Here is an 18,766-nt window from a genome sequence, read left to right as displayed (position 1 = left end):
CCAGGCCAGGCTCTCCCTGGACTGGAAACAAGCATCCTAGGACCGGTTTCAGGGTATTACCCCTCATCTGCCAGGCTAGCTTGAATCCAGTGGCACAGTGAGCCTGGGACCGACGTCTGGGGAAGACCTAGCCTGGTGGGTCATCTCCCCTAGTGAGTGAGCAACAAGGGTGTTGTTAGGGTGACAAACCATCCGTAAATTCCACAGACCATCCGTAAATTGGATCTCACGTCCGTTGTCCGTGATGATCCCTTTTACGGACACCTTTTGTCCATAATTTTAGGCAATGCAGGGAGCATCACTGTTCCCCTGCATGTAGCTTCAATTCCCTGAGGCTCAATTCCACCCATTGTCATTCTGTATGGGGCTGATTGCCACATACAGAATGACAATAGGACAGTCTGGGCTGCAAAGCATGTGTTGGGCCTCCCCCAGCCTCTTCTAAGGGAGGGCAGAATGTCAGATGGGAAACGGTGAACAAGTTAAAAAGTTGGGGCTAGAGTTCTTTTTACAGTCTCATCATTTTAGAACTGATGCATTTTCAATATTATATTCATTGAAGCCATGGTTGCTGCTTTTTTATTTTTTATTTTATGCAACTAACAGCCATTGACAAAGCCAATAGTTCTGGCTTGTTGTAGGTGTAACGTTACTTGTGTTACATATTTGGATGCAATGACAGAACAGGCAAAATACCAGTCAGGCAGCACACTATACTAAGCACAGATTTTTAGCTTAGGTGTTTTAAGCCATGCCCTTACTTACATGAAATACCGCCTTTGGAGAGACCCCCACTTTTTTTCATCCGGTTTGAAACCCTGGAAACAACACCATGTCACAGTCACCTTGTGTCCTGGCACTGTGCATCATTCATCACTTCACTTTTTCAGATTGCCTATGTCCTGGGGCTGAGTGAACTCTACCCGCACCCAACCCCACCCCTTGCTTTAGGAACTGCAGCAGGGGTGAAGTCCTTGATGGGCCTCTTCTGCCTGCAACTCTGCAGGCAGAGGCTCAGCTCATAATTAATATGAAAAGCTGGGCGATATGAAAAGGTGGATGGATGGATGGATGGATGGATGGATGGATTAGTGAAAGGGTGAATGGATGGGTAATGAGAGGAAGGATAAATGGATGGATGAGAGAAAAGGTAAATAGATGGATGTATGGGTGGAAGGGTAGATGGATGGGTAAAAGTGGGGATGGATAAGTGAAAGGATGATGGATGAGTTAAAGGGTGGATGATGGGCAGGTGAATGGGTAGATGCATAAATGAAATGATGGATGGATTGATGAACTGATAAGTGAAAGGGTGAATAGATGGACAGTGAGTGAAAGGGTGGATGGAAGGATGGATGAGAGTGAAAGGGAGGGTAGATGGACAAAAGGATGAATAGATGAGTGAAAGGATGGATGGATGAGTGATAGGGTCAATGGTTGGACTCATGAGTGGATGAGTAGATGGAAGGGTGGGTGTATGGATGGAAGGAAAGATGGCTAAGTGAAAGGGTCGATGGAGAGAGAAAGGGAGGATGGATGACTGAAAGGCAAATGGGTGGATGGATTAGTGACTGGCTGGATAGGTGAGTAAATGAAAGGATGGATGGGTAGAAGAGTGTATGGATGAGGGTACGGATGGTTAGGGTGAAAGGGTGGATGGAGGGATGGATGACTGAAATGATGGACGGAAGGAAACATGATGGATAGGTTCGCAAATGAATGAATATGTTTAGAAATATGGGCTTACTAGTCCGCAACTTTCTCTGATGTGTCTGTAAAACGTACCTTTTGTCCTGAATTTTGACCTCCTGTCCTGAATTTTTGTCCTGAATTTTGACCTCCTGTCCTGAATTTTTGTACTGAATTTTGACCCTTTGTCCTGAATTGTTACACTCACCATCCTGAATTTTCACCCATGCCAGTTGGTCACCCTAGGTGTTTGTCCTGGGGCTTACCAGGGTAAACTGATGGCTGACCCAGACAGTGGGTATGAACGTCCTAGACATGCACTGCGGGGGCTGAAGAGGGCGAAGCCTGCCCACCAGAAGGGGGCATAGATGGCATTGGATTGCTTCCAGCCGGGTCTTGTGAAGCTGGATAGCAGCTGCAGCTTTCTATCGGGGTGCAGTTCTCTAGACAGCCACCAGGTGGCACTGGTGACAAATATAACAAAACACTACACCTACAAGTACCACTATATACAAAGATATGTTGACATATGTTTGTATTTAAGGGAATCTCATACTGTTTTTACCTCCGCTGGGTGTCTATCTGCTTAGCAGTTGGTCCTGAATTCATGAACAACAACAAGGAGTCACTCACAAGAAGCACACAATTTTCTTTAGTTTTCTGCTTTTAAAAATAAACACAGACAAGAAAAGACTGTTTCCTGTTTGAATGTATCTGTCAACATCAAGAAAACTGAAAACTTTAAGCCTTAGTGATGATTCAGTGTAGTTTGGAAATGTAAAATTCTCTCATGATTTGCAATTCAAGCATTTCTTTAGGGAGTGGGATGATGCACCTAGCAGCCAATAGCATGAGGCGAGACACAACTATTCTAGTTCATTTCAAAGAATTAGTAAGACAATAGCTTGCCCACAGCTGCGCTGGGAAAGTAGCCCTAAAGATGAGGCCAGGGATATGACTGAGGGTGTGCTTAGCATGTTGAAGTAACTGACAGATAAAGAGCCACCAGCTGTTCAATAAAGAGCAAGCTGAAGGCAACAGAGCATCAAGCAATGAGCTACATATTCTTGCCATAGTCCCACCAAACCAAAATAAACGGTCCAAAAATAGCATTTTTGTTGGTAACAGGGAGCGCTCCAAGGAAAAATGTATATACATTATTTTAGCTGGAGTGCAGAGACTCTTTGTCCCTCTTCCTAAATACTGCTGAAATAGTACATTTGTAAACTCTGAGGGAAGAGGGGGAAATATGCGTAGGAGAGACAGGCAGCGGAAAAGAGTTGGAAGCGAGTAAAGGGAGGGCAGCAGATGTCGAGTCAACCTCAGAAATTTGAGGGGGTGGGGCTTCCTGACAAGTGTTCACACTGTCTCACTAAATGCATTTCTCTTCTCCCATGCGGAGTCCTGGTGGCCCCATGTGACAGCCAGTGTATGTAATAAAATACCCCCAGCGGCTCAACCTTTTGTTGAGCAATCTGCTCTACTAGCATGCTAATCAGCACAGTACATTTTGCACTTGGAATGCAAGTGATTAAAACAGACCAAGCTAGCAAATTATTTTACAATATAAAGATGTGATACTTTTCTAGCTCAGACTTACTTTGCAATCGGCCCACTGACCTTTTCTGCCCAATACATTGACCATAAACCTCAAACTGTCTCTTCCTTTGCCATCAAGGTAGACTACCTCTTTGCTTCCTCACTGCGCTCTTTCCTCCATTACATCATTTTAATTCACATTCTGTGTGTGCTAGAAACTGAAAGAGAATGTATGTGCAGACAAAACCAGAACGCGCTTGCACAGAGGAGAATATTGTGCCAGTGCTGGAACATTAGTTCGACGTACATACCCTTACAGAATACATGAACTCCTGGGGGCTGAATGCGACCACTTTTAATCAGTGCTTAATTTGAGCCAGTGGTTACCAGTGTTTGGTACCGGCACTTAAGACAGTCTGCCACATGGTGGCATGTTGGTCTAAATTTTAATTCCATATACATTAATAATGACTAGTACCTGCCACCGAAGCCATTCTTATAGCTTTAGGGACCTAGAGTAGTCTGAATTAATCAAATTTGTAGGAGTGCGATGGTTAGTAGTTGTTTTGCTACTGTAATTTGCAGTGCTGGAAGGGATATTAGGTGGTTCAAGCTGCATTGGCCTCCTGACGAGGAACCTGGCACCTATATTTTTCAAATTAAGCACTGATTCTAATTCAAACAACAAATTAAAACATCTAAACTCCAGGGGATTTAAATAGAAGAGTGAAAGTCATGCTTGCCATGGTAAGACGCGCTAACGGCTCTGTGGCATAATCCTATATGCCTCCTGGATCCATTCTGCCACTCCCCAAGGCTTGCAACTCCCATGTAAGTAAACAAGAACTCCTAAAACCGAGCAGGGAGACCAACTTTTATAAATTTGTTTGAGGTTGTAGCCCAGCTACTACCGCTGCATCCCTAAACCACGCCCCTCATTTTAACAGGAAACTAAACAGGAAGTGGGGATGGCGACATTTATGGACCACGCTGAGGATGGGTAGGGTTTAGTAATGTTTCCTGTTTTGTGCCCATAGAAATGTTACATTCCTGATGAAGACTGGGACCAGGATGAAGGGAATGTTGCTCTACGTATAAAAAGAATCTAGGCCACATAGGGTGCACCTGAAAACTGCCTTGCCTCTTACTGTACTAATGCTATTGTTTTCAGAGCGGAAGTAAGGGGCATGCATGTTCCTAAATTGATGTTTAAAACAATCACTTTTATCAAAAGCCTCTCAGTGCTGTGAAATGATCTGATGCTCGAATATGAAACTCTCCTGCATGTTAAAATTCCAGTTTTCTGAATTTCTAAGAGATTTTATCATATTTGCCTAGGATGCTTTTTGCAGAATGTAAATGGCAAACATTTTGTTTTCCTGGCTTTGCGTGTCCCCGGGCTCGGCTCTCCCGGTCAACCTTTTGGCTTGCCCACCTCTTTTCACCGACTCCACCAAGCACAGCGAAGAGAAGCCTTCATGACGTAAAAATGAAGAGAAATGGATTGAACTGCATGGAGATACTCCTTCGGGAGGTGATCCTAGCGCGTTACAAACTCGCAAATAAATAAATAAATAAATGGAACGAAAACGGAAAACCTGGGATCAATCCTGGGTTTACCTTGCCCCAGTGGATGAACCTAGGCATGTTTAATTTCACTGTGACCTCTTTTTCTCTTTTATTGTGGATGAGAACCCTTCAGATGCAGGAATTAAGGATGTGAGCTGCACAAAAGCCTGGTGTCTCACCTTTAATAGGCTATAATGTTGCTTCATGTAGAAAAAAAGTAATGCAGGCTAGGTATAGGGTGTGCCTGACCTGACGACTTTCCTATTATATCGCTAACTTTATTGTCATCAAGGCGGAAGAGAATGATCATGGATGTTCCTAAGTTGATGTTTAAAACTATTCCTTTAAACAAATGCCTCTCAATGCAGTAATACAGTCTGATCTGATGTCTGAATGTGAAACGCTTCTGCATGTTAAAATTCCACTTTTCCAAATATTGAAAATACTTTATAATACTTTTAAATGGTGAGTGTTGCATGGTCCACATGCCAATCGTCTTTTTTCTCGCTGAACTCACACTGGCTTCTTGCACCAAGAGAGACCCAAAGCACGGCTCTCGCTTTTACCAACTACACTAACCCTGCAGACAAGGCGCCTTCATTTGTAGATCTTTTCCCACAAGCATCAGACCGGCTTACACAAGACCCAATGTAGTGACACATTTACGGTGGGGGAGTTTAAGCGTTCTGCCCAGATTCCAGGCCTGATGCTCTAGTTCTCATTGTGTCAGCTCTAGGTGGTAGGCCGCGCCTGCTCCCACAATTTAATTAGCCAAACAGGAGTCTGCTATTGAAAATGCATAATTGATCAGGGGTTCTACCGCCCCAGCTGAAACATGTGTTCCAGCTGTGACAAAAGACAAGTAGATTGTTCACTGCCCAACCCACCGATGAGGGCAACAGTGAAACTCATTGGCTAACAGCAGCCCACCACAGATGGAAGGAGTGCAACATATCCAAAGGGATTGGATTTGGAGGCATACCAGACCCTGGCAGCTGAAAAGAGACGGTCATATGACCTTCTCGACCCAGAAGCAAAGTGGCTCCTTCGGACCAAAGCGAGAAAAAAAGGGAGCTCCTGTTTTCATGTGTTGAGTCTGCTGAGACGAGTATTTCCTATCCTTGCAGACTATACAGGGAAGACTCATTCAGACGCTAGTTTTGAGTCGACTCAACTACTGTAATGCTCTGCTGGTCTCAGCCAACAAGATCTCGTTGGACTGATTACAGGTAGTCCAAAATACAGCGCTCTGCTGGTATTAAATGCCCCTTGTAGATCACCTTCGATTCCACTGCTTCAGCAGCAGCACTGGCTTCCAGTGTGCAAACGAATAAAATTCAAGGTTTGCTGCATCATTCATAAGGCTGTGTTTGGCAATGGCCTAGCATACCTCCCGGAGAAATTCAACCATTATACTCCCCTTAGAGACCTTCGATCTAGCTCCAAATCCATCATCAAAGTTCCCCGGATTAACAAGTCTAGGACAGGGGGGAAAGCTTTCTCGTATCTCGCGCCCCGTCACTGGAACATGCTCCCCATTACACTGTGGCTGTGTACAGACCATCTGCAGTTTAGAAAGTCCTTGAAAACGTATCTGTTCTAGACGCTTCTCAAAGTGCCAGTTCCCTCACGTCAGTCCACAAGCGCAGATATACCCCTTCTGGGGCAATTTAGGCGCTATATAACACTTCTAAATGGTAAAGAACGAGTTGTTGCTTTTACTTCTCGCACACTTAAGGTAGCAGAAAGAACCCATAGTGTAATTAAAAAAGAAGCCTTAGTATGTAGGTGGGCAATTAAGCGTTTCAAGAATTACAGATAGGGCAGTTCATTTGATTTAAGGACGGATCAAAACCATTGGTTGATCTGTTTTCTACCAAAGGTGAGGGTAAAGCCACACCTATATTAGCCGAGAGGTTGTATTATTTGCAAGAATTTTCATTTCAGATAAAGTATGCTCCTGGCCATACTAAGGTCAGTGCTGATTGCTGGTCACATTTACCGTCATGTTGCAATGGTAAAGAAATGCAAGAAGGTGATATGGAGGAGGATATTGTGGTTGCCTCCGAGTGTGGAAAATGTGCCATTCAAGGGAAGGAGTGGTTAGCAAAAGTTTTCTCGGATAGTGTTATGAATGTTTGTCTGAGGGTTGGCCAAGGGACTGGCAGAGAATGGTTATGTTGGATGAGTTCAACAAAGTGTGGGCTGAGTTCACTTGGTCGGATGGTAAACTGTATAGGGGTGAACAGTTGGTGGTACATGAATAGCTAAGGGATCGGTTGGTAAATGTTACACAATGACCATGATGGCATGTCTGGGATGAAAAGAAAGGCGAGAGCGCATTTCTGGTGGCCAGGCACTAGACCGCATGATTGAGAGGAGAGTGAAAAGTTGTTTGCCATGTGCAAGGAGTGATAAAATGCATAGATCCCAAAAGACGCCGACAACTCCCGCGAAGATTCCCGATGGGCCATGGAAGAAGTTAGGCATGGATATTTGTGGGGAGTTTGTTATTAAAGGATGCATGGGAAAGTACGCTTAGGTGCTAATGGATTATTTTTCCCAAGTGGCCTGAGGTTAAGTTTGCTAGTTGCATGAATACTAGTGCTGTGGTGGTATTTATGCGTGAAGGATGGCCGAAGGAAAAAGGTACCGACAATGGTCCTCAGTTTGTGTCTGGTCAGATGGCGGAGTTTTTGAACGTCAATGGTGTTGTGCATCAGCACTATATCATCCCAGGGAGAATGGTTTGATTGAGAGGTTAAATCGTGTTTTGGTGGAGTCTATGCAATTGATGGTGTGTCGTAATCTGGACTTGACGAAAGAGGTGCAGAAAAGGTTGTGGAACTATAGAATAACTCCCCATTCTGCCACTGGTGTCGAACCTTTTTGTTTGTTAAAAGGAAGAAATCCACACTCACTGGTATATCCAGGAAGGATGTGCAAAAGGAATAAGGTGACTTGTGATGCAGAGGTGACAAAGTGAAGGAAAGAGTTGAGAAATATAAGCAAGGATACCAGTGGCGGCATGGAGAATCTACAAATTTTAAAAATGCATCCTTCAAAGATGGGCGGTGGGGTCAGGTATAGGAAAGGAAGGTTGGGTAGAAAGGGTAAGTCAGTGTGGTCTACCCCATGCAGGGTGTTCAGAGTGTGGGGTAATACCGTGGAGTTGGAAGGTGGTAATGTGTGGAATGCCAGTAAAATAATGAAGTGCCATGATGCTGAAGTGGAGTGTAGCCGGAATGTCCAGGTCATTGGGTACTTCATGATGTCATTTATCTTTGTGTGTATATAGTTTTGCTTGTTTATGTCACAACTGTATTTCATGATGTCATTTCATATTCACATTTTGTCTATGGCTTTGCTTAATTATTATTTACTAAAGAGGAGATATGTTGCATTTCTTAGTTTGCCATGGAACAAAGCATGTTGTGCAAGGGAAATTCTATGGGCGAATTCTGAGAGCGGCAGTTGCTGCTGGTCGAGGAGGTTAGAAGATGCACTTATGGACAGGTAATAAAGAATTTCTTACTTACCACCCTGCGTCCTGGATTTAATACCATGCTCATTATTTAAAAATATTAAACAAGAAAGGAAGTTATCAGCTTTTATGAAACATTGTTCATTACTTAAAATAGTCACTAGAGCACAGAAATTGATTTATATTTTATACAAAATAACCTGACTATATTCAAGCAGACAATTATCACATTTCAATGAAAAATGACATGTATAAATGTGTATTTTATATTTGGCGCTATGTCTAAATAAAAAAACAGTGTAATTCAAGAAAAGGGATCTTTAAAAGGAAAAATATATACGATAATTATAAGAGTCCCACCGGACAGGAGATTTTTAATAGCTTTTTGTAGTTTAGCAACCATAGGTCTGCAGTTTGAAGGGTCCTTTTACTGTACGACCCTTATTCTGACCGTAATTCCCAATTTAGCTGGTATAAGGAGTAACCGACTGAACTGGGAATTATAATGGATACAGTAAGCTTGCATGCTGACGTACCATAAAAGGCAATTATTAAGCGTTTCCAGGAACAAATTTGCTAGATCAAACCTAGAGGAATTATGTTGCGTTCCATGAAGACTCACCTCTCAGGGACAAGTATCATATGACATCATGCATCAAGCTCACCTCCGTGGTGGATGTGCATTAGTTTGGAAACAAAACACGTTTTTGAAAGCTTTCCAGACGGGCGAAGACCAGGACTATGCCAAAATAGTTGCTGCTCTTAATGTGCAATTCAACTCACAAATAAATCCGGATTATGAGCAATTCATCCAGAGACAACCATAGCAGAAGAAGAATGGGACTCTGGAAGCATTCTACAAAAGGTTTTGAGAACTAGAAAACATGCACAGAATGAAGTGTCTAAGTCAGCCATGTGGAAGGGGCTGAATCTCAAGGAGACAAATACTCTAACGTAATATTTGTACTAGGTGAACTATTACCCATGCAAGCATTATAGATGGAGATACTTTGGTACAGATGACCATAAAATAAGAGTGAAAAGAAGGTAAAGTTAAACACAGTGGGAAAGTTCTTGAGAACCGTTTGGAGACTACAAATGTAAACAACATTTTAAGACCAAGCACGAGTGTGGGAATCGTGGTTTAAAGGCACATTCACATACTGGGTGCTTGAGGCATGACTGCTCTGGACTAATTGGCTGTCTGCGCACTCCTGCGTAGGACGTATTTTCCAGTGCTCATACCAGCCTCAAAGGGCTACTTTCCTTCATATTTGTGTTTCGTGAACATTACGCGCACTAAGGAGTCAAGGGACACGTTCTCCTGAGGAATAGCAGGAGCTGCAGGCTGGTATTAGTCAGAGTCAGGAGGCCGGGGCTAATCCGGATTCCAGTCTGGGGAACTCTGATATTTTAAGATCCTCTCCTAAGGAGCATATTGTCAGCTGCAGCCATGGAAATGACAGGAGAGAAAATCATTAATTTGTGTAACCAGATGTGAACAAGATCACCGGCTCCCAGGTCCCACTGCCCTTAATGAGCTGGGACCAGAGATACACCATGCGTTCGTTTTGGAAAATCGTCTGCCCGGTGTTCCCTTATTTGTTGTGCAGCTAGGATGCAAATTCCCCTCTGAACATTCTCTATAGCCCCAGTGGCAACAAGCGACATTTTACATCAAGCACCATCACATCTCTTGCATGGGGACCCAGACGTTACTACATTCCCCCCACACCCCTTTAGCCGCATTAATCTGGTAAGTGTGACCATACTGTTGGGACTTGGGGGAGAAATCATCCATGGATCAAGTCATTAAGCAGTCCTTCGAAACATCTTGGACCTGGGCGAATGAGGGGGGTGGGAGCACGGTCAGTCGCTAGAAGACCAGAGTGTTGTCCGGATGACTAATGTATGGTCTACAGTTTCCATGAAACGTACCACCCTTTCAATGCAGGAATGCTGAGCACAGCTTATGTGGTAGGGGGGCTAGTGAATTTAGGAAGCAGGGGCGCTCCTACATCATTCTGTCTCTATACCGGGTGTTTGGATTGGGTGCAGAGTCTGGCAAGGCTAGACTCAAGAATGGTGCATGAAGAGAGAGGTACCAGTCGCCACAAGAATGCCAACCCTGCACCCCCAAATCACTTCTAATTCCAGTGCATGGTATTTAACTTGTCTGGCCCACAGGGAACCATGTTTTTAGGTTTCGGCTTACCAGACTGGTTGCTAAAGACCTTTCTGAACGTTAAATCTACTTCCAGCCTGCCCACTGGTTGACTTTATTCTCACTCATTTGCATGCTTCTTAGTCAAAGTCTTGCCTTCCTCTATTTGGGTTTCTCCCTCCTCTGGAGCATAGGAGCTTTACCACTGTTTCCACTGGTTGACTTGTAGCCTTCCACTGTTCACTTTTAGGAAAGTTCTTTTTGGTTAAGCATTCAAGCATGCATGTTGCAACACTCTTGTTGCTTTGACCACTGCCAAATACCTAGTCCTCAATTTTGTTTTGCGCTCTCCCCAGTGTGCTGCTTGCTGTCCTGCTCTCATGTGCTTCTCCCCCCTCACTAGCCCTGTGCTCTTTATTCTCTCCATGGTGTGTGCTTCTCCTCTTGCCACAGCTGTTGCTATACCACTTATGTGCTGCTTTTTACCCTCCTCCCCCAACCCGCTTCTCCATTGCACTCCACCCTCGCGGTCCTTTATTTTAGCTTAAATCTGAGTTTGCCATCTGGTTTCACCTAATAAAAGAAAAAGGCATCAATGCCATTCTGTAGAAATGTGCATGCATTATTGCACCTTTTTACTTTCATTATGTTTGCCGATTCTGCAAAGCATGGATGCTGCACAGCACTGGTAGACTTCACCGACAAAGCCAATAGGTCCAAAAGGAAAGACCTATTGCCTTGCCAATGCTTGATATTTAATTCTTCCCAATAGCACGAAAAATAATAATAAGCCAGAGAACTGAAAAAACATCTATTCTCTTACCATCAGAAAGATTGTTAGTTATAGATTCCTTACCTTAGAATTAGCCCCCCCCGGCGTCAGACTGGATCCAGAGAATTTCCTCTTAGCAGTACCTCTAGCGTCTGTAGGGGGAGTCTGTCATCGGCGTCGTGTTTGCCGGGATGACGTTGCGGTGAGCATTTAGATGCCGCCCCTGCGCAATGACATCAGTTCTCTCTTTCTCCACACCAGCCTAGCGCAGATCCGGAGAGAGATACCCCTTTAGTCACTTTTTGACTACACTTTTATCGACGACTTTGAGTGTTCAACTTCTGATGCGCAAGGGATGTCTCATTGTCGGACCAGTTTCAAGCCCCGTCACAAACTGATATCTGCGACGGACCCGCACATAGTGTGCCTCTGGTACCTGGAGCGAGATCACGACCTGAAGTACTGCTCAGACTGTCAGTCGATGAATCCCAAGTCTTTGTAGGAGCGGTCCCGAAAGCCTTTGGAGGCCCAGCAATCTGCTTCGCATCGTTCCAGGTCCTGCTCGAGAGGAAGGTCTCGAGACGGTTGTGGAGCCCCCACACCCAGTCGCACTCCAAGTCTTCAGGTAAGTTGAACCACAAGAAGACGAAGACGCACCGTCGCTCTTCGCATTCTTCCCGGTTGGGCTGACATGACGTGGGACCCAAAGCGTTGTCGCTCAAAGTCAGTCTTCGGTGCCTCCTTCTGGGAAGACTCCACGCCGCCCGCCCTTTCTGGGGGCCGGAGCATCCCCTGCCTAGTTTCGTTAATTTTATAAAGCTCTCCACTCCATCTTTAGCAGCCCGACTCCGCTGGTGCTTATTCGGGCGCTGCATAGCCAGTCGGGAGTTCTGGGCCTTCGAAGCCAGCGGTTCTGGCCCCAGAGGACAACCAGAGCATTTTCAGTTGGCGTTACTAGTACCCCACGGGTGTTCACGAAAGTGATGGCGGTGGTCGCAGCTCATATGCGCAGATTAGGGGTATCAGTCTTCCCCTATCTTGGCGACTGACTGTTAAACGGGCTCGCCCCAGCAGGTTGTCTCCCACCTCCATACTACGGCGGACCTCCTGCACTCACTGGGGTTCACTATCAACTTGCCGAAGTGTCACCCGACTCCCTCTCAGATGCTCCCTTTCATCGGAGTCGTTCTGGACAGTGCAGTTTCGGGCCCGAGCAGTGAGTCCGGGATATTCGGGCTATGATACCGATGTTTCAGCCTCTATCCCTGATTTCAGTGAGAGTGACCCTGAGACTGCTGGGCCTCATGCATCCTGCTGGTGAATCATGCCTGGTGGTATATGCGGGCTCTGCAGTGGAACCTGAAGCTCCAGTGGGCGCAGCATCAGGGCAATCTTTCCAGCCAAGTCCAGATCTCAGAGGGGACTGCGCAACTGCAGAGGTGGATAACGAACCAAGCTAGGGTCAGAGGCAGATCCCTCCCCCTTCCCCAACCAGACCTCACAGTGGGAACAGATGAGTCACTCCTGGGATGGGGTGGCCATCTGGGAGAGGCGGAGATCAGAGGCATCTAGTCTTTGGCAGAGTCTAGGCTCCATATCAACCTGCTGGAGCTCCAGGCGATTTGTCTGGCACTGAAGGCATTACTTCCTTCTCTCAAAGGGAAAGTGATGCAGGTGTTCACAGAAAACACCACCACCATGTGGTAATAAAACAAACAGGGCGGGGTTGTGGACCCTATGTCAAGATGCTCTTCGTCTCTGGACATGGCTGGAACATCAGGGAAGGACCCTGGTGGTTCAACACCTGGCAGGTTCTCTGAACGGAGGTGGTGCAAGGTCTTTTTCAGCGGTGGGGAGAGCCTTGGTTAGATCTGTTCACCACTGAAGAGAACGCGCAATGTCAGCAATTCTCGCGTTGGAATTTCCAAGGCGGCACTCGCTTGTCGACCCTTTGTTGCGAGTGGAACTCCGGCCTCATGTACATCTTTCCACCTGTACCACTTCTGCCTAAAGTGCTGAAGAAGATCAAGCGCAACCAGGCCAGAGTTATTCTTGTGGCCCTAGACTGGGCACAAAGAGTCTGGTACCCAGAGGGCCTGAGCATGGCCATCGATCCTCTACTCTGACTGCCTCTTTGGGAGATCTTCTGTCTTAGCAGCAGGGGAGGGTTCTTCACCTGAACCTATCCAGCCTCCACCTGCGGTGAGAGTGGGTTGGTGGCAGCTCCCATGCTGACCCGCTTTGCTTTATGGCCATACTCCTGCAATTTTTAATATTTTAAACTTGCTGACTGAACGGATATATTTCTGTATGTTTGCACTACTTTGCACATTTTAGACTCGTATCTCGAGTCAGTGTATTTTCTGCTGCGGTCCTCTAAAAAAGCGATCTAAATCATTGGGGTGCTACGACCTACCTGATATCTTCTGTGGGGCGAGGTGAGCCTTCCCTGCCCCGGTCCACCGCGGCTGTTGTGCCGTTTGTGTAGAGGGCGGGCGGCCATCTTGCTAGTAGTCCTCTCCCCGGCTGAACCTGTGGCAGCGGTCTAGCTGGGGGAGGGACGTGCTCCTATAAAAACATCATGCCCTTTCTGACGCTCAGTGGTCACGCGTGGCGGACGCGCCAAAGGTCATCCCGTCTGCGCCCGTCCGCGCCTCGGCCGTGGCGGACGCAGGACTCGCTGCCCTAAAGTTCCAAACCTTCGGCAATGCTGGTATCTCCTATACTCGTGAGCAGTTGTGCTCGCTGCGTCCCATGAGCTGTCCCGGCTCAGGAGGGGGTGTGGGGAATTTTATTATGTTTAACCCTTGCTCTACCTGTGGCTTCAGCTGTGCTGAAACATTGATCGAGCATTCTCCTCCTGCGAATCCATCCCACGCAATCTCGGCGGCTTTGGTTAATGCTCGATCGCTGAGCAAGCACGCTGCGGATATTTTTGAACTCCTCGCTGATGGCTCTCTGGACATTCTGTTTGTGACAGAAACCTGGCTTAATAACGCCAGCGCTCCGGATGTCGAGTTGGCCATCCCCAGAGGCTATAAAATATATAGGAGAGATAGAGTACTGGGAAGAGGGGGGGGGGGGTCTGGCAATCATCCTGAAAGATTCCTGGGCTCTTCAAGTTGACCCCCCCGGAGGATTTAGGAGTTGGGGAAGTTATGAATTTCTCCCTGGTCCTCTCTCCCCATTTCACTTTAGATGGTACGTTAATCTATCGGCCTCCGGGGCCGGCAGGATCTTTTCTGACAGCATTGCTTGAGTCTATGGTGCCTCGAGTTTTGAGATTTCCTCATTTTTTATTGTTGGGTGATTTTAATATTCATGCGGAGGCAGCGGAACTCCCGGAATGCAAAGCTCTGTGTGATTTTTTCAATCTGGCACATCTCTCCCAATGGGTCTCTCTGCCTACACATTCGGGGGGTCACACTCGATGTGATTTGCTCAAACTTCCCCCTCCAGGTGGAAGCCCCTCAAGCCCTTACGTGGTCGGATCATCGGCTGATCAGATTTGCGTGGTCAGCCCAGAAAATTACCACTAGGGGGGCGAAAACAGTTTGTGCAAAGAAAATCAACATAGAGACTTTGGCGGCCACCCTGAATGAGAGTAGGCCCGTGCTGGGCACTGATCTTCCAAAACGGTGCTGAACTTCAAAGAATGGGTGGTAGCGGGGGGGGGGGACTGCTTCATCTAAAGGAGGTAGTAATGGCAGAGTGCGCTCTACCCCATCTAAACCCTGGTTTTCCCCCGAGCTGCGCACTCACAAGCTGGCCTATAAAAAGCTAGAACGGGTTTGGCGCCAAACCTACTACCCCCTGGCTAAGGCAGCTTTACGTGGGGCGCAGAGAAACTACTATGCCTGCATTAAAACAGCTACGGGCGAATATTTTGCCAACCGGATTGAAAGAGCTAATAACAGCAGCCGCGAGATCTTTGCGATTGTTAATAGCTTTCTTTCCCCCTGTGCTGAGCAACGGATGGTCCCAGCCTCGGGGGCATGGTGTGAGAGTCTGTCCGTGTTCTTTGAGCAAAAAATAGCTGCTATTCAGTCCAGCTTTAGCTCCAGTAACATCTCGGATGGCATTCCTTACCTCCCCCCTTCTCTAGGGTTATCATCTTCCAGGATGGGGGAGCTCGTACCCCCTTCAGTAACTGACACTCTGGCCGTGATTAAATCCTTGACATCAGGATCTCCATCTGACCCCTGTCCGGCGCGGGTGCTGGCAGGCATAGCTGAAGTGGTGGTGCAGGAAGTTGTGCATATCGTCAGCCTTTCATTTAAATCAGCCATTGTGCCTGCGGAGTGGAAACAGGCTAAGCTCCCTCCTTTGCTTAAAAAGGCAGGTGCGGACCCTGCCGTGCTGGCCAACTATCGGCCAATTTCACTGCTTCCGGCTATGGCAAAAATTGGCGAAAAACTGGCATTTCGGCAGCTGAACGAGTTTGTGGAAGCGTCAGGGGCTCTACACCCGGCTCAATCGGGGTTCCGTGCTGCACACAGCACGGAGTCTGCACTGGTTGAGATCTCTGAAGCGGTTAGGGAGTGTCTGGACAACGGCGGCAGAGCGGCTCTAATTCTATTGGACCTCTCTGCCGCGTTTGACACGGTGCCTCACCAACGCCTTCTCGCTCGGCTTGCTGATATTGGGGTCTCTGGCCTAGCTTTAGACTGGCTGAGCTCCTTTCTTTCGTCTAGATCCCAGCAGGTCTGGCTTCCCCCCTTCTCATCTTTGGCTAAGCCTTTTGACAGGGGTCCCTCAGGGCTCCACTTTGAGCCCTCTGCTTTTTAATGTTTATTTGACCCCCCTGATAGAGCTAGCCGAACAACTGGGGGCCAAAATTATTGCCTATGCTGATGATACGCAGTTGTTATTTACGTGGCCCAGTGTTGCCTTAGACACAGAGCGGATTCAGTCCTGTCTAGCCTCAGTTTTTAATTGGTTAGCTTCTTCACAACTGAAGTGTAATGAGGATAAGACGGAAATTTTACTCTAAGGTCATTTCCCCCCCTAATTTCAGAGAATTATTGTGGCCGGCTGGTTTTCCGATGCCCTGCTCAGTCAACGCCCTCGCTAAGAACTTGGGGGTCTGGTTCGGAGAAGACCTTCGGTTCGAGGGCCATATCAAGAAGCTGACTGGGGGCTGCTTCGGGACCCTTAAAGCGCTGCGGAAGTTTTTCCCTTATCTTCCCGCCTCAGCAAGAGAGTCAGTAGCGAGAGCTTTAATTCTCTCATGCCTCGACTATGCCAACGCCTTGCTGAGCGGCTCCCCGGCATACATGGTGGGGCGTCTTCAAGTGATTCAAAACGCGACCGCCAGATTGCTGGGTAATATTTCCAGCCGGGTGAGCGTAAGGAATCACTTGCAGAGTTTGCACTGGCCAGTTCCACAAAGGATTATTTTTTAAATTTTGACACTGGCTCACAAAGCTATTAATGGACAAGGACCCGCCTATTTGATGAAACGATTTAGTCGTTACTCTCCTAATAGACCCCTGCGCTCTGCCGCTCAACATCTGCTGCAGGTTCCTCGTTTCCGGCGTGCCCGGTTGGGAGGGCAATCAGTGGCGGTGAAGGCCGCTTCGGCCTGGAATGAGCTTCCATTATCTCTGCGCGCTACCTTGAATTTTGGCTCTTTTAAAAAAGCGCTGAAAACTCATCTGTTTCGATTGGCCTTCTAGCTTTCTTGTTTTCCTTTTTTTTTTTTTGTGTGTAGTGTTGGCTGTTAGTCTGTTTCTTTTTCATCGCGCCAGGATACTCCGGCAGTAATTGAGCGCGTTACAAAACAGCATAACATAACATCTCCTTGTGTGGAGATTGAGCAGCGACAGTTGACAGCTTTTGACCTTCCCGAAGTCTGTAACGTCATCTTGGCAGCCAGGCGTCCCTCCACTAAGACGGTATACGCCTGTCAATGGGACAACTTTGAGGCATGAGTTGTGGATCCCCCTTTCTGCCCCTCTTTCAGAGGTCCTGTTGTATATACTTTCTTTTGCCCAACAGGGCTCTGCCCTGGGCACTCTTAAAGGCTATCTTGCAGCCATCTCTGCTTTCCTTCGGCTTCCAGATCAGCCATCTTTGTTCAACTCCCCTATTGTATATAGATTCTTCAAGGGGCATTACTCCTCTTTCCCCCTTCTCCCTTCATAATGCCCCAATGGGACTTCAACCTGGTCTAAACCAATCTTATCTGCGCTCCCTTCGAGCCTTTTCACAACTGTCCTCAGGCACCTCACTCTGAAGACTACTTTCCTTGTTGCCATCACCTCTGCTCGCAGAGTGAGTGAGCTCCAAGCTCTTTTCTTCTAAGCCCCCTTTCTTCTCTGTGCATCCGGACAAAGTGGTGCTTAGGGCACAGCCTTTGTTCCTTCCCAAAGTGGTTACACCCTTTCACATTGGAGACACCGTTACTTTGCCCAGATTTTTCCCACCTCCGCACCCTTCCAAAGAGGAGAGACTCCACCGTCTGGACCCCAAACGTGCGTAGTCTTTCTACCTTGACTGCACAAAAGATTTCCGGGTGGACAATCAACTCTTCATTGGCTATATGGGTACCAAGAAAGGTCGGGCTGTTCAAAGGAGTTACATTGAGATGGGTTGTCCTTTGTATTAAAATATGTTACGCTTTGGTGAAGGAGGAACCTCCAGTGGGGCTCCGTGCTCATTCTACCAGAGCTATGGCGGCTACTACTGCTCTTGCTCGCGGACTTCCGCTCTGACCTGTGTCAGGCAGCCACAGGGGCATCTTTGCAGACATTCACCAGACATTACTGCAAAGCCTGGAGGTACTGCTATTTTGCCCATTCAGTCCTGTAGGACTTTCTGGTGAGAACTTAGTTCGCAGACCCTCCTCTGGGGTTGGTATTGCTGGGGTATCTATTCTAAAGTAAGGAATCTATAACAGTATCTTTCAGATGAACAAGTTACTTACCTTCGGTAACTATGTATCTGTAAGATACATGCGTTAGTTATAGATTCCTTACCACCGCACCCATCCTCCCCGCTCTGCGAACTTACTTCTAGGGACAGGGATTGACTTGCAGGGCCCTACTTTTGCGTACCAGTGGTCAGTGTCTTGCATGGCCCTGTGCTTCTGGTGTGGGAAGTAGTGTCAGAACTGATGGCAGAGCGCAGGGGTGGCATCTAAAAAGGCACCGCAAGACATCCCAGCGAACAAGACGACGAACGTGGCGTCGACCGACGCCACCTACTGACACAAAGGGGTACTGCTAAGAAAAAATTCTATGGATCCAGTCTGACACCTGGGGGTAATTCTAAGCAGGGCTCGAAAAATCATTAAAAAAAACACACTAGCCCTGCAGGTCTAGTAACCTACAAAATTTCCTCGACCTAACTGAAATGCACTTGACCTCGGACTCTGAAAGTTGAGCAAATGTGACAAGTTAAGATTTAAAAGCATTTTTATTGCTCGTTTACTTTATGAGCAATAAAGATGCCTTTAAATCTTGCTATCTTGTCATATTTCCTCTGGTTTCAGAGGCAGAGGTCAAGTGTCAGTTTGTATTCCTACTCCCCAGAAAGGGCAAGTAGG

At 46.9% G+C, this 18,766-nt stretch overlaps 1 long non-coding RNA gene across 1 annotated transcript in view; it reads left to right on the top strand.

The window, feature by feature from the left end:
- Positions 1-18,766, top strand: part of LOC144792597 (uncharacterized) — a 73,331-nt gene that overhangs the window by 36,321 nt on the left and 18,244 nt on the right. Inside the window, exon 2 of the long non-coding RNA XR_013602586.1 lies at positions 8,209-8,313. This is a non-coding gene — a long non-coding RNA (uncharacterized LOC144792597). The remainder of the gene's footprint in view (positions 1-8,208; positions 8,314-18,766) is intronic.

This window comes from Lissotriton helveticus, chromosome 11, assembly GCF_964261635.1.
Source record: "Lissotriton helveticus chromosome 11, aLisHel1.1, whole genome shotgun sequence".
In the NCBI taxonomy this organism is placed as follows: Eukaryota; Metazoa; Chordata; class Amphibia; order Caudata; family Salamandridae; genus Lissotriton; species Lissotriton helveticus.
This window is presented reverse-complemented; position numbering and strand designations above follow the sequence as displayed.